The 15,510-nt window shown below is 33.3% G+C and overlaps 1 protein-coding gene across 1 annotated transcript in view; it reads left to right on the forward strand.

The window, feature by feature from the left end:
* Positions 1–15,510, forward strand: part of nAChRalpha2 (nicotinic acetylcholine receptor alpha2) — a 342,153-nt gene that overhangs the window by 1,901 nt on the left and 324,742 nt on the right. The gene's annotated exons all lie outside the window — the stretch shown is intronic.

The raw sequence follows: 15,510 nt of genomic DNA on the forward strand, positions 1-15,510 counted from the left end.
GAGGAACGTCTGCGCGGCCTTTATCATTAAAAACTTTAATTAATACCAAAATACTTCACTATAAAATTATATTTTTTAATTATAAGAATATGTACTCCTTTATATATATTTGTATTATTTTTTTATATATATTTGTGTTAGAAATTATAAAAAAGGGCACAATTTTTTTTGAATTAATCTTAATTATTAAAAAAAATCTTGCCCAACTTATGTGTAGTGTAATATAAAATATGAAAAAATAAAACATTATAAAAATACGTATTTTATGTCAAAATTTTAATTTTATGTACGACAAATTTGCGTTCCAACGTAAATCTGTTGATTGTAAATTAGTGTTCCGACGTAAATCTGTTTTTTTTATTTTTTTTATTTATTAACCAATATACATATAATACATAACTAACCAATATATATAATATATAATATTAGTGGTAACAATACCTCCCTAATTGAGAAATTCTCGTGTTTAGGGAAGGAAAGTTTTAAAAATGTAAGGTGTTGTTTGTAAATTAAATATAAGCCCATCAAAATGCTTTTTAATAATTTATATTATTTTTATTTTGCGTTTGATAATATTTACAGATTAGATAGGGTAAAATTAAATTTTCAATAATTATAATTACCTCACGAAAAAATTCTGAAGTTAAATATAAAATCTTAAAAAAATGATTTCTTTAATGTCTTTTATTTCATATTTTAAAACACATACAAATAAAGTTGTACATATCTGCAAAAATTTTATTGTGTATTCTGACGTCAAATACAAATTTAAATTTTGTATGATAAAAGCCGAGCAGCCGTTTTCCAAACAAAGCTATATACCCGAACCACAAACACCAACAATTTGCTTCCAAGACAGTCCAAATTCTTCTTCTTATTAAAAAAATTAAATTATATATACGAAACCATCTCCTTTGACGACGAGAATAATATACTTAATTTAGAAATATTAGGGACAAAGGATCAAGGTTATTGGTATAACACATACAAAAAACCAAGCCTAACAAAACACCGACAAATAAATCAGGTACGACACAAAAAAAACATCAATTTTGCTCTTAATAAATTATTTTGGTCAACATTGGGTTACCTAGCATTGAATTTAGTTAATTTAACCTAATTTTTTTGTAATAAACGTGGGTCTATAGCCACATCTTTGATAAACTAGAAATTTTGAATTTCCTAAAAAAGTATTTTGACAAAATACCTACCCCAAATCGACCCACTTTTTGTAGAACATTCATAGCTGATTGAACAAGAGCTTAAATTAACATGTTTGTTTTGATGCTAACTGAGAGTAGGATGTATGAAAGCCTATGACCAAATGAACGATCTTTATATATTATAGAAAATAGCACTATTTTATTGATAAAAGAAACCATAGAAGCGTGACATGTTTACCCATTTCATTTCCGATTAAGGTTCGATGAACAGAACCTTCCTGTATTTTCAGAATATTATTTTTGTTATTTCCTTCTGAACCTATGTGACCTATTTTATATCAGGTCGAATGTTAATAATATCAATTGTCTATGCTTTTAATAACAAATATTTGTAATCTAGATATATCAAAATGAATGTTTATTTGTTTGTCTCTTGCGCATTCCTGTACCATTCATCGAATTTCGCTGAAACTTTCAAAGTTTGTGCTTATTGGTGCCAGGAGTGTTTATACTGTGGTTTGAATGGTAGGAGAAGTCGGGAACCCTGGGAAAGACTTAACGCATTATCTCTTTACTGGAATGATGTACGGTGTCGAATTAAAATCGACTTAAGAGGAAGCTAGAAGCCAAAAATGTGTATATTCTTGGTATACCTTATATTAAAATCGCTTGACAAACGGAGTCTAAAAAAGTTCGATTTCAAGCACAAAACTGGCTATTATTTATTTTGTATATAATTTTATAAGAAAGCAAAAAATTTAATCAAGTGAAACTGTCACAGATAATCATAGTTATAATACTGTATTTTTAAAGTTGTTTCCTTTACGCGTTCATACATTTCTATTGAAAAAATATTTTTTTTGGTAGTTTACATTTATATTTTTTATTGAGTAATTTATTATTGTATTTGTACTCAGGGGAAACGATAGAAAAACCTTCAATTTATATAATGGATATTTTTTGGTATTCATAATGTATACCAATTCGTTATAAAGATTAACCAAAATAGTGATTTAGCATTAAGCTTCGCTTTCACGTAGTTTTTAACAGTAAAAATGTAGATTTCATGATACTACATGAAATTAATGATTTAAAAAGTCGGGGATGCCCGAGGAAGTCGCGAATCTAATAATTATTTGTGGTCAAATGAGGCATAAGTTATGAACGAAGAAAGAAGTGAAAAGAGAATGTATGACTTGGAAGTGAAAAGTCGTCGAGGACCCTCATGGAAGACATGACACGATTTAGTAAAGCAAATACTTCTTACAACACAATAATATTATTTCCACCTTTAAAATGCGCCCAATTGACAAATACACTAGAATAAACAGCATCAAAACTTGACTTCAAACCATTCACAAGTCCCCGGGCAATGCTGGGTACACGTCAGTATTCATCATCGTCATCGTAGTATTTTATACAATATGTCAAATATTTTTTTACTTTTAATAAAATATTACAAATATTTGTAGTAGGTTTTGTCGTGTTCTGTAGTGCTTACATCTACGTTTGATTTGGAAAGAGTTCGCGGCAGTTCTATCCATCCCTACTTAGGAAATTTGTGATGCTAAAAAAGAAACAATGATATGAAAGGCGATGAAGAGCAAGTTTGAGATGCAGATAACCGATAGTCGGATCTGGTCAATAAGTTAATAGCCCTTCCAATTATTACTACCATCGTCTTGATTTTGGTCGATGGACCATGATCGATTTCGTGTGTAATTGCTTCGTGGGTGACCAATCGTGATGTTCTCTCCATAACAATATTTAAACAAGCAATTATATTTTTAAACAATCATTTCAATGATTTAGAATCTACTACCCTGTACTTTTTAGGGAGGTCTGATGGCCTGCAGGAAATAAACTGGCGCTGTTAACTTATTGTTTAATTGTAAGTATAAAACGTTATATGGGAATACGGACACAGATTTTTTGTATAGCCATGATTTTTTTGTATAACCAGTACCCATGCCGTAGGTTACGTCAAGTGGTATACTACGTTTGGTAACTTAGCAGGGGTGCCCGGGTTCACGGGGTGAAGTTTTTATAGGTCTTCTAATTAAATTAGTAATTCTAATTAAAAAAACTTCATTCCATTTATATACCGCATTTTAACCCTCCGATGGGAAATGTGGTCCAGCCAGGCCATTTTAATTTTCACAAATGAATAAAAGCAATTTTCTATTTTTCCGTTGACTTTTTGGCAAGCGGTATCAATATTCTATACATTTCAGCGAACTGCTATTGCCGATGAGTTTGGGTTTAGTTGGAGGATAAAAAAAATAAGACAAAAACATCAAGGACTGTATCATATATCCTGAACAGTCCATCGCATATGTATCAAGGTCAAGGTGGGTCTGCGATTCAGATACCAACTACCCGCTCATAGGAGAAATTCACCCTGGAATACTTCCAGATGCTGATCGTGAAGTGAATCAAGTAATATTAATAATAATAATAATAATAATATTTTATTCCAGAATGTGGGGAGGTTAGTGCAATCCCACACGTCCCATATAGATATACATTTTTTTTTGTATAATAGATATAATAAATTAACAAATAAGGACAACTATGCAGGGTGTGATCTTGAGTGCGCTTGGGCCCAGCGCTCACTCAGAAGTGGCGTTTGGTGCTGGTAGGCTGCGGTCACCAACGTGTTGGCTGAAGCCATTAGCAGTATCCTGGCTCCAGTGACCCGGTGTCTCATCAGGCCGGCAAATCCATTCAGTCCTAGTTCCGTGAACATTTTCGACGTGCTGCTGTATCTCCGGTATCCAAATATGATTCTACAGGCGTCATTATATTGCATTCGGAGTCGTTCCATTGAGCATGTTCGGTAGTGACACCATGTATCACACGTATACAGGCCAGTACAGAATGCGTCAAACAGTATTTTTTTAACGGTATTGCTGCATTTGCAAAATCTGCGGGCAATCATATTAGACACTATGCTTAGGCTTCTCCTTTGTCGTTCGATATCGCCATCGTCCGATAGGTCTTCATTAATAATGTGCCCCAAGTATATCACGTTCGAACATGTATTTATTTTTGCTTCGTTAAGGTATACGGGGAGTATCTTACATGTATCTTGACTTTTTCCGTGGTGGAACGCAATCAATTCCGTCTTCTTCGGGTTGTACATCATATTATGCTGTTTTCCATATTCTTCACAATGTCAAGTGTTTAGGAGTAATCTTAATCCCTTGATCGACGGAGCTACGGAGTATTGGATTTAGTTGACAAGTATCGCTATGTCACTCGACTGGTCAAGTTCTAGTAGCAAAAAAACTTGCCATCGTTGGTACTGTACGCTGAAACAGGTTTTTTCCCGTTAAATACACATATACAACATATTTAAAACATATTGACACGTTCACACGCGCTATTTGCACCCCTGCTTTCATTTAAAACTAGTTGGATAGCTCACACCTCTTATATGGCCTGGCAAGACAACATTGCCCATCGGAGGGTTAAATAACAACAAAAAAATCTAATACCTTTCCTTGCAATACCTTATACAAAAAATGTCAGAGTAAAAATACTTCTTTGAATAAATTCTTACATTTTTTCATTACTCTCAGTACAATTTTCTACGGTTCATTAGGCGCCTTCGCTTTGGAGGTCCCTGCCTCGTTAGCAGAGTCAACACGGGAGTCGCACGGTTCGACGGCTAGCCCTTTGGTTTGTACATTTACAGACGTAACATGACTATACGTTTACGTTTTCGTTTTCAGTCCACATCCAGCTGTCAATATTGAAACTCTGTTGGCGAAGTTGATATTTGTACTAGCTAGAAGGCTTAGGATGTAATATTGTTTAGGTTTATATCTGTGAATGCTTTTGCGAAACAGTGATCTTATTGAATTCGTAGTAAAAATACTATTTTATCTTTTAAATATATACCGTATGTCTTGCGTTTGTAGGTTTACTTATAAAAATCGCCGACCATTGAGTTTCCGCTATTTCGCGCGACTGTAATTGTACAGGGTGGGACAAAAGTAATCACCCGATGTTCTTTACGCTGTACTGCTTGTTATTCCGCGTTTATGTCTTGTTGATTTGTATTCTACGTTTGTTTACTTTACATATGTCAAAACCGAATTGACATTTGGCGCTATTTGCAAAAGTTATAGCATTTTCCAATAGAGTGATTACTTTTGCTCTACCCTGTAGTTAGTATTTTCGAAATAATTTAACGAAAAAACCTCAAATTGCAATTTTTAATCGTTGAAGACAAATCTAAAAAAGATTCGCTTGCATCTAGGAATATATTCCAGGACCTCAGCCCTGCCGGGACTAAGAAAAACTAACGCTTTCTAAATATGTAAATATGCGTTAAGAAATGAAAGTATTGTTGGTTGACAGGTCGGTGGCTAAGTTGACATCGCGTTTGGGTCCCACCCAGGCGTAGCGTGTTCAATTACTCGACTTGCCAAGCCCTCCATCACGAAACAAGCAACATTTACTTCCGTTTACTCTGGTGGTAGTAGGAGATTTTCAAATATCGCCAGGTTATTCGTAACCCGGGATTATTTGTCTTTCGTTTAATAAAAAAAAAAAAAAACAAAAAAAATATTTGTCGGTCGAAGTATTATATAGTTAAATGTTACCGAAGTTGGTGGAGTCGAATTAACTCAGTGGTAGACGAAAGCCCTGGCAATGCTGAGGTCCTGGATTCTATTGCTAGATGCGACAGAACCATTTTCATTTTTATTTTTTCATTCTTACATTTTAGTTATATAATGTGTTCTTTCATCAAGCTTTAATAGAAACGTAGTATTTAATTCCATAAGTTTGTGGCGCACAGTAATGAGTAATGTTGTAGGTACCTTTCTAGTAAATAAATAGTTTTATAGGAACTCATCTATTGTATATATATATATATATATATATATATGTATATATATATATATATATATATATACATATATATATAAATATATATATATAAATATATATATATATATTTATCCCCTCTCGTACTATGTTGATCTCGCGCGACGGTACGCCAGGTATATATATATATATATATATATATATATATATATATATTTGTATAAAGCATACTTTGAGCCACATTATATACACTTTTTTTTTAATGCCATTTTGTTTAATCAACCCTTTAAAACTACCCCCTCACAGCTATATACGTCTATGATGTACCGTTTAAAATATATATCGATACATACATCTAGAGCATACTTTGAAGACATATTTTTATTCTGTACAGACGATAGTTTGAAGACAGTCCTCAATGTATGCGTTATATATAATTTCCCGTCGTGGTCTCAAATAATGCTTTTCACAGAGAGGTGTTTCGTGTACATAAAGCATACTTTGGACCTATGGTAAGTAGGAAACTTCCATTGGAATAATGTGTAATTATTAATATTTTTTACGCCAGATGGCACAAATAATAATATCAAATATGTAGATATTTACGCGCTGTGAATTTGGTACATTATGATAAAGTAATGTTTCGTCTTCAAGTCAAATCCATTATGAAACTTTGTCGTTGAGTTTTTCGAAAGGTAAGAGTGAAAAATTTCATCCATATCGAAAAAAAACATTTTTAATACTTATTGTTAATTTTAGCTTTTTTATGGGTACCAACAAACTTTTACCCATAGATAATAGAAACAAAGCGGATATGGCATGGAAGCGTGCCAACTATCATCGAGCTTAGACCATACTGCACGGGTTGTACGTTTGGTGACTATGTAGGAGTGTAGATGCAGGGCATTGTTAGGTTATATGATTTTGGCGACACTACACACAAACTATCAACGATTAATGGCCTATCTTCCCTGTTCCGTTACACATTTTAACTTATGTGTTAGGTAGGTGCCTACATGGCTTTACCCATAGATAATAGAAACAAAGCAGATATGGCATGGAAGCTTGCCAACTGTCATCGAGCTTAGACCATACTGCACGGGTTGTACGTTTGGTGACTATGTAGGAGTGTAGATGCAGGGCATTGTTAGGTTATATGATTTTGGCGACACTACACACAAACTATCAACGATTAATGGCCTATCTTCCCTGTTCCGTTACACATTTTAACTTATGTGTTAGGTAGGTGCCTACATGGCTTTACCCATAGATAATAGAAACAAAGCAGATATGGCATGGAAGCTTGCCAACTGTCATCGAGCTTAGACCATACTGCACGGGTTGTACGTTTGGTGACTATGTAGGAGTGTAGATGCAGGGCATTGTTAGGTTATATGATGTTGGCGACACTACACACAAACTAACAACGATTAATGGCCTATCTTCCTTATTCCGTTACACATTTTAACTTTTGTGTTAGGTAGGCACCTACATGGTTTTACCCATAGATAATAGAAACAAAGCAGATATGACATTGTATTATTTCACAATTTATCTTTAAAAATAATGTAAGGTATATTTGCGATACGTTCCAGATTGGAGGGTACTCTCAGTATCGCCCTGGTGTAATACCATCATTCAAAATTGAAAATTTGATTGAAATGGCTTTAGCCGTGTTTGGTGACCAGGTACTTCCCCACCTTTCTCTTCCACATCTCCTTCCTCTCTCCAATACTTTTAGCTTATCAACGAGCAATTTCGAGCTACCGGCATCTGTTTTTCCTCCCTCCTATAATCCGAGCCTCTTCAAGGCCCGCATTAATAAATCCCTTCCTACAGCCCCTACCTTAATCCGCCTCACAACGCCGCCCAACCGGGTGGTGACATAGTTCCCCTGTCGGTACACTGCACAGGCAGGGACGCTCTTGTGAGGTGTCACATATATGTATATAAAAACATACCCCAATTATTTGGGATGCCATAGTCTCACTGGCTCCAGGCGGTTGGGAGCACTCGGGACTCTTGTGATGTATTCACATAAAAAATATATTAATCGAGGAGTTATTTGTATTGTTTTCAGTTGATATTTGAATGCCGCACAAGAGTCTCAACTTCCAGCCATCCGGAGCTAGTGAGGCTATGGCGTTCACAATTGGGTTATGTTCTGCGGCTGAAGGTAGTGGGGAGGGGAAGGATATGGGGAAGAGGAAAGTACCTGGCTATTCAGATCTGGTCAGGCAGCCCTGACCTAGTACGTACCCAATAAATACAATACTAGACCCCATGCTCCATTTAATGTAGTTGCTTCTCGCACTAATTTTCTACGCAATTCCTGTTCTCAGAGATTGCATCGTGTGGGGAGTAAAACTTGGTCTGTGATTGTGTGAGTTTTTTCGTATAACACTATTGGCCGAAGCCTTGAATGAGTGAGTGCATATTTGATGCAAAAGTATAATATATGGAGTTCGCAAAGTAATTTTTTTGCCGTAAATCTTTTTCATGATGAAACTTGTGCGTGGTAATCCTTCGCAAACCAAAAAAGGATTTACTAAAGAAGTGGAAACGTTTATGAATTGAAAATATATATTTTTATGATTTCGACAAAAAATGTGTAATTCGACTAAACATTCAGAAAAAAAATAAGCATTTACCTACAGCAACAAAAACACATTAAATTTTAAATCTGTAACATTTAGATGAATATTTTTTATCACAATAGGGAATTCTCTTCACACCAAAAAATCACTTATTATAAATTATTCATATGTAGAAACACTTCAGACACAAGAATACATAGTTTTTATAATTTTCAAAAATCATTTATTAAAGTTATAATGACTTTAAAAACAGGCGCGAACGAAATATTTCAATGCAGCTAAAAACTCCCGGTGATTGATCAAGCGTTCAAGGGCGAACGATGACGTCACTGTTGACCGGCCCGAGTAGATCCTGCAAACCGATGGCGGCAGCGGCGGCAAAGGTGTGACGTAGCACTTGTGACGTAGCGGTCAAGATGGCGCATGACCGTTTTCAGAGCCGAAATAGCACGCAATTTTTAAAACAACTACAAAAAATTGAAAATGCATTTAAAAAAAAAGAAAAAAAAGGCACATAATAAAATAATTATCTTTATTGAAATAAATTATTTACAAAACGCACGAGAATTCCCTATTCTCCATTAGGAGATATAAAGTTAATTTCTCACTTCCTTTATTTCTTAAAATGTCCTTGCATACTTATTACGTATATTAAATATTAAGTCAATACATTTGAAAATAAATATATCTACGGCCCTACTCATAAATATTCTGGGGAGGGGACTGATTCTGCCGGATTGTAATTTTTTTACAAGAAGATTTGACGAATTATATTGGTGACGATTTTTTTAGCGTGGCAATACTCATTAGCATTTAACATTTTCGGCGTGTTGTCAACTTCACGTTAGTTTATTTACGTCAATATTTAGAAAAAGTGGCCGTCATGTTATAGTAATCAGATTATACCTCAAATATGATTTAAGATTTTCACAGCCAAAAGTATTTTTGTTATTTGCTTTTGGGGTGTTATGCCGTGTTGCGCTAACTCCTTCTTTAGCAAACGTTTCGGACAGCATTGCAGTGTCCATCATCAGGGCAGATGTGTTATTTATTGCCCTTGATTCTTGGTTCTGCCCTGATGATGGACACTGCAATGCTGTCCGAAACGTTGGCTAAAGAATGAGTTAGCTCAAAACGGCATAACACCCCAAAAACAAATAACAAAAAAGATTTTACCTCTATTCCCATAATTACTTTTTAATTTTGATGAATACCTATTTATACCAATTTTATTTTCTAAATACTTAAGTTTTTTTTACCGAGTTGCATCTCTTTACCTAACCTTAGTAACACCATTAAATAAAATAAAAACACTTTGTTTACCTTTTATAGTAGAACTGCATATACTACATCTCATTTTCATAAATGACACAGAAATATTCCTGGTTTTAAATTAATAAAACAACATTTAGTATTCGATTAAAACTGATTTCTTTTATTGTTCCACAAAATGATACAATTAACGCAGTTTGCCAATAGTAACTGTCTTAATTAAAGCAGGAAACATCGAACGGAAGGCATGCTTTCAGTATTTATCGATTACTCCGACACACACTAGCTTAATTAACGATCCTCATTAATCACAGGCAAATAAAAATAATAATAATAATTGGATAATTTGTAGAGCGCCGTTTTTGTGAAAGATGGGCGCTAAATGGTTCTAATAATGGGTTCAAGGAAGCAGTTTCCGAAAGAAATCCGAAATAGTAGTACATAAATATTTTAATATTGTTGAGCGACGAAAATCCGAAATAGTAGTACCTAAATATTTTAATATTGTTGAGCGAAGAAAATCCGAAATAGTAGTACCTAAATATTTTAATATTGTTGAGCGACGAACGAACTTTGAAACAGCCTGTAGGTAACATTCGATTCACGCGTGCCAAGTCCATGCGCGTTGACTACCATCGAGAACGATAAATGCGAAGCCTTTATTATATGCACTCACTTCTAATAATAATAACAAATTAAATAAAAACAAATCACTTTGTTTACAAGTGTCTATGGAATTGAACTCTGAACATAACAATAAAGTTGTCCTTAAATTATGTTAAAGTGTTGCTATATTGGTGTTTCAAAATAATCAAGCAATATATCGTTTTAAAAAGAAGTGGTAAATGAATGTATTCAAATAATTGGTTTTTCGTTGTCTTGAGTAAACAAGGTGCAATATATCTTTAAAATTTACATTAAAAGTTTTGACAGAAAAAAAACCACAGAAAAACATTAAAATAGACAGGTGATCTGAGATAAACGCACATAAAACTTGATTTTTGCCGTGAATAGTGAAATAAATAAAGTAACTCAAGATGGATCCTAAAAGTTTTATTGATAAAGCCACAGATGCAGTTCTAATTCTACAAAATTGCATTAATGACAGTTCGACAAAACTAAACAAAGAACAAATTAATAAATTAACCCCGAAAACAATTACAATTTTGGGGTTAATAAGCGAAATGGCAGCAAAAATGGCCGATATTTCTGGAGAAAATAGAATACTTAAGGAAATTACCGGTAACAATAAGCAATACCAAAATTTGGGGAAAAAAATTATTATCACTCCGAAAGAAGAGCAGACCACGGAGAAAACCGAAGAGGATATTAAAAAACAAATTGATCCAATTGAAACAGGAGTGATGGGAATAAAAAATGCAAAGGATGGTAAAATAATTGTTACATGTAGAAATAGTCAGCATATTGAAAAACTACAGGAAGACATAAAAATAAAGTTCTGTGAAAAATATACAACGAAGATCCCGGATAAAAGATTCCCATCAATAAAAGTCGTTGGAGTAACACATAAAATGGATGAAAAAGAAATCGTTCAGAACATAAAAATTCAGAACGAGTTTCCAGAAGAACCACAAAAAATGGAAGTAACTGTAATAAAAAACAAGAAATTAAAAACAGGAGAAGAATATATAATATATTTGGAAGTAGATACACAAACACATGGAATAATGTTGCAAATGCAAAAAATAAATATTGGATGGGAAAGGGTCAGAGTATTTGATGCATTTGACATTAAGCGCTGCTATAAATGCTACGGGTTCAACCATAAAGGGAGCGAATGTAAAAAAGACTCCTTTGTATGCCCTAAATGTACAGGTGGTCATAAAAGTGAAGAATGCAAGGCTATTAGAGGAACAGAAAAGTGTAATAATTGTATTAATACTAAAAACAAGTTGAAGATAAACCTAGACTCAAATCATCCAGCGTGGAGCTTCGAATGTCCAGTATACAAAAGGAAATTGGAATTGGAGAAGAAGAAGGTAAATTTTTTATAAAATGCAACCAACTGCAAGGAATTATATACTTAAATATTCAGAGTCTGATATCGAATAATGAAGAAATCCAGATACTAATAGAACGAAATGATCCTGCACTTGTAATGTTAAGCGAGACTCACATAACATGCGATATTGAAGATAGCGAAGTTACTTTTGAAGGATATACAACAATACGCTGTGATTCCTACAGTAGACATACAGGGGGAGCAATAATAATTATCAAAAAAGACATATTATATGAAGTTATTTCTAACACACAATATGAAAAGAACTGCTGGATACTTGCGATCAGGATAACTTCTGGATATAAGAAAGGAGTATACGGAGTAATTTACCATTCTCCAAATGCAAGTACCAAAGACTTTCTATCATTTATAGAGAACTGGTGCACCCAAAACCTAGAAGAGGAAGAAAATAATATCCTAACTGGTGACTTTAATATAAATTTCAAAAATTTGAATGATACATATACTAAAAGACTTAAAAAAATTATCCAAGCATCGGGAATGAAACAACTTGTTAAAAGTGAGACACGAATAACGGATAAATCCAGGACGTTAATTGACCTTGTCATATCCAACAGATTAGATTTGAATGTAAAAGTTCTAGATGAGCCAAAAATAACCGACCATAGCCTTATACACATTACAGATAACACAAAAAGAACTAATACGAAAACCAGCAAAGAAATAAAATATAGAAATTATAAAAAATATAACAGTGAAAGGTTAATTGAACTTCTGGGTGATATGAATGAACTTCATCAAATGGAATTTAATGAAAAGTCTAAATCATTAATAAATAACCTTCAAGAAGTAATCGACCAGTTAATACCAATCCAAACTACTAAAATAAGAGGAACAAATAAATGGTATAACATAAAACTACAATCAATACAATATGAAAGAGATAGAATGTACAAAATTGCAAAAATCTCAAGAAACTCACAAGACTGGAAAGCATTCAAAAATGCAAGAAATAAATACTCAAAACAACTGAAAGTTTGTAAGAACGATTACTTCAAAAATAAAATTATCTGTGAAAAAGGAGACACTAAAAAAATGTGGAAAACCATAAAAGGATTAATGCAAACTGAAGATAAAGGGATGAAACATGACATTGAATTTCCACATCAGATACAGGGTAGCATACAGAACTGCTTCAACAAATATTTTGTAAACAGCATAACGGAATTACATCAGAGTATACCAATACTGAAGGAAGACAACCGCGTGAGAAATGTTCCCCTAAACCGAGAAAAACTTGTGTTTAAAGAGATTGATGAAACATATCTTTTACAGATTCTAAACAGCACCAAATCAAAAGAGAGTCCAGATGGAATAAGTTTTACAGTTTTAAGGGATGCAATGCCAGTGATAGGACCTCATCTACTGAACATAATAAATGAATCGTTAAGAAGTGGAAAATTTCCAAACACATGGAAAACATCTATTGTGATCCCGATTCCGAAAGTTGTTAATACCAGAAAATGTGAAGAATTTAGACCTATAAATATGTTACCAAAATACGAACAGGTACTAGAAATTGTAATAAAGAAACAACTCGTTGAGTATTTGGAAAAACATCATATATTATGTGACGAACAATCAGGATTCCGTAATAATAACTCTTGTGAAGCTGCAATAAACATTGTGATTGATACATGGAAGAAAGAAACAGATAATAAAAAAATCACCATTGCAGCATTCTTAGATTTTAAAAGAGCATTTGAAACGATAGAAAGGAAAAAACTTTTGGAAAAATTAGAAGATATAGGTCTTTCTGAAGTAGCTCTAAATCTTTTCAAAGAATATCTCCATGAAAGAAAACAGGTAACAAAAGTGGAAAGCTCAGAATCAGAACCGATAGAAAACAACCTCGGTGTTCCACAAGGGTCGGTATTAGGTCCAATTCTATTCATTATTTACATTAATGATATAATTAAAACCATAAAACATTGCAAAATTAGATTATTTGCAGACGATACATTAATCTATATTTCATGTGAAGAGTACACAGATGCAATCAATAAATTAAATGAAGACCTTCAAAATATAGCGAAATGGCTGAAATTAAACAAATTAAAACTGAATGTCAACAAAACAAAATATATGGAAATAGGCAACAAAACGCATAACACAGAGTTAAAATTGACAATTAATGACGAAAAAATTGAAAAAGTAAATGAAATTAAGTACCTAGGTGTGATACTAGATTCAAAACTAACTTTCGCAGCAAATTTTGAATATGTGCTAAAGAAGGTATCTAAAAAAGTCAATTTTCTTAGAAGATTAAGAAATAAACTAAATGGAAACACTACAGAGCTGATTTATAAAACTATAGTTGCTCCACATTTAGATTATTGCTCTACTATGTTATATTTGGCCAATGAAGGAAACTTGAACAAGCTAGATGTTATACAGAATAGAGCTATGAGATGTATACTAGGAAAAGGAAAATACGCAAGCATAGATCAAATGAGAGAACAGCTAAATTGGATTTCTATAAAAAAGAGACTATTATATAATGTGTTAATTTTTGTACATAAAATCATGAACAACCAAATGCCAAAATATTTTAAGGATGAAATTGTTTTTAATAGAGATGTTCATAATTACGAAACCAGAAATGTAAATAGGATTAGATTGCCACATATGAAAAAAACAAAATCACAGAACTGCCTAATGTACAAAGGACTAAAAATGTATGATGAAATGCCTGAAAGTCTGAAGAATGAAGGAAGAATGAATGTATTTAAAAAGAAATGTTATATTTATTGTAAAAATATGTAAAATTACAAAATGAAATATGATCTTGTTTATATTAGTTTATATTCAAATGTATAAACTAACTCAATAAATAATAAAAAAAAAAAAAAAAAAACACCACTTACACCGCTTTCTTAGTAATTTAAAAATCACCTCAAATAATAAAGTATTTTACCTTAAATTCACGGCAACAAGCTCGAAAAAAAACTGTCCCGACGAAAAGTAAATGCTACGCCCAGACACTTGCCACTTGACACTTGTGGCAACGCAAGCCTAGGTAAGCGTAGGCAAGCCAAACGTCGGCATTTACGCTCTTGGCGGACGTTGAGGCAACTACATCAGCTGTGACAGCTGTCATTTTTCCTATTTCTATTTAAAAGCTAAACGAAGAAATTGCCCAAAAAAAAGACAAATTAATTTTATTGATAATTTGAGAAGAAATTTGAAAATAATGTAAAAAGATTGCTGCCAAAACTATGGGAAAAAATAGTTGATGATAATATTGTTAATTTTGAAATTTGAAATCGTCAGAAACAACTTAAAAATAAGTGCTCTCGCTAGCAGAAAAGTTGCTTGAAATGGCTGTAGCCGTGTTTAGTGATCAGATCTAAATAGCTAGGTACTTCCCTACCTTCCTCTTCCCCATTTACTTATCTTCCCCTCCTCCACTACCTCCAGCATCACAACATACCCCAATTGGGGATGCCATAGTCTCACTGGCTCCAGATGGCTTGGAGCTGTTGAGACTCTTGTGCGGTATTCACACACAAAAAGAGTGGTATAATGCATTCGTCCCGGATATACGAGAGACCCAGTTTCAACCGTTACTTTATTTATTTTTCTGTGACTTGTT

Source organism: Hesperophylax consimilis, chromosome 2 (assembly GCF_061612785.1).
Source record: "Hesperophylax consimilis isolate HC1 chromosome 2, BYU_Hcon_1.0, whole genome shotgun sequence".
In the NCBI taxonomy this organism is placed as follows: Eukaryota; Metazoa; Arthropoda; class Insecta; order Trichoptera; family Limnephilidae; genus Hesperophylax; species Hesperophylax consimilis.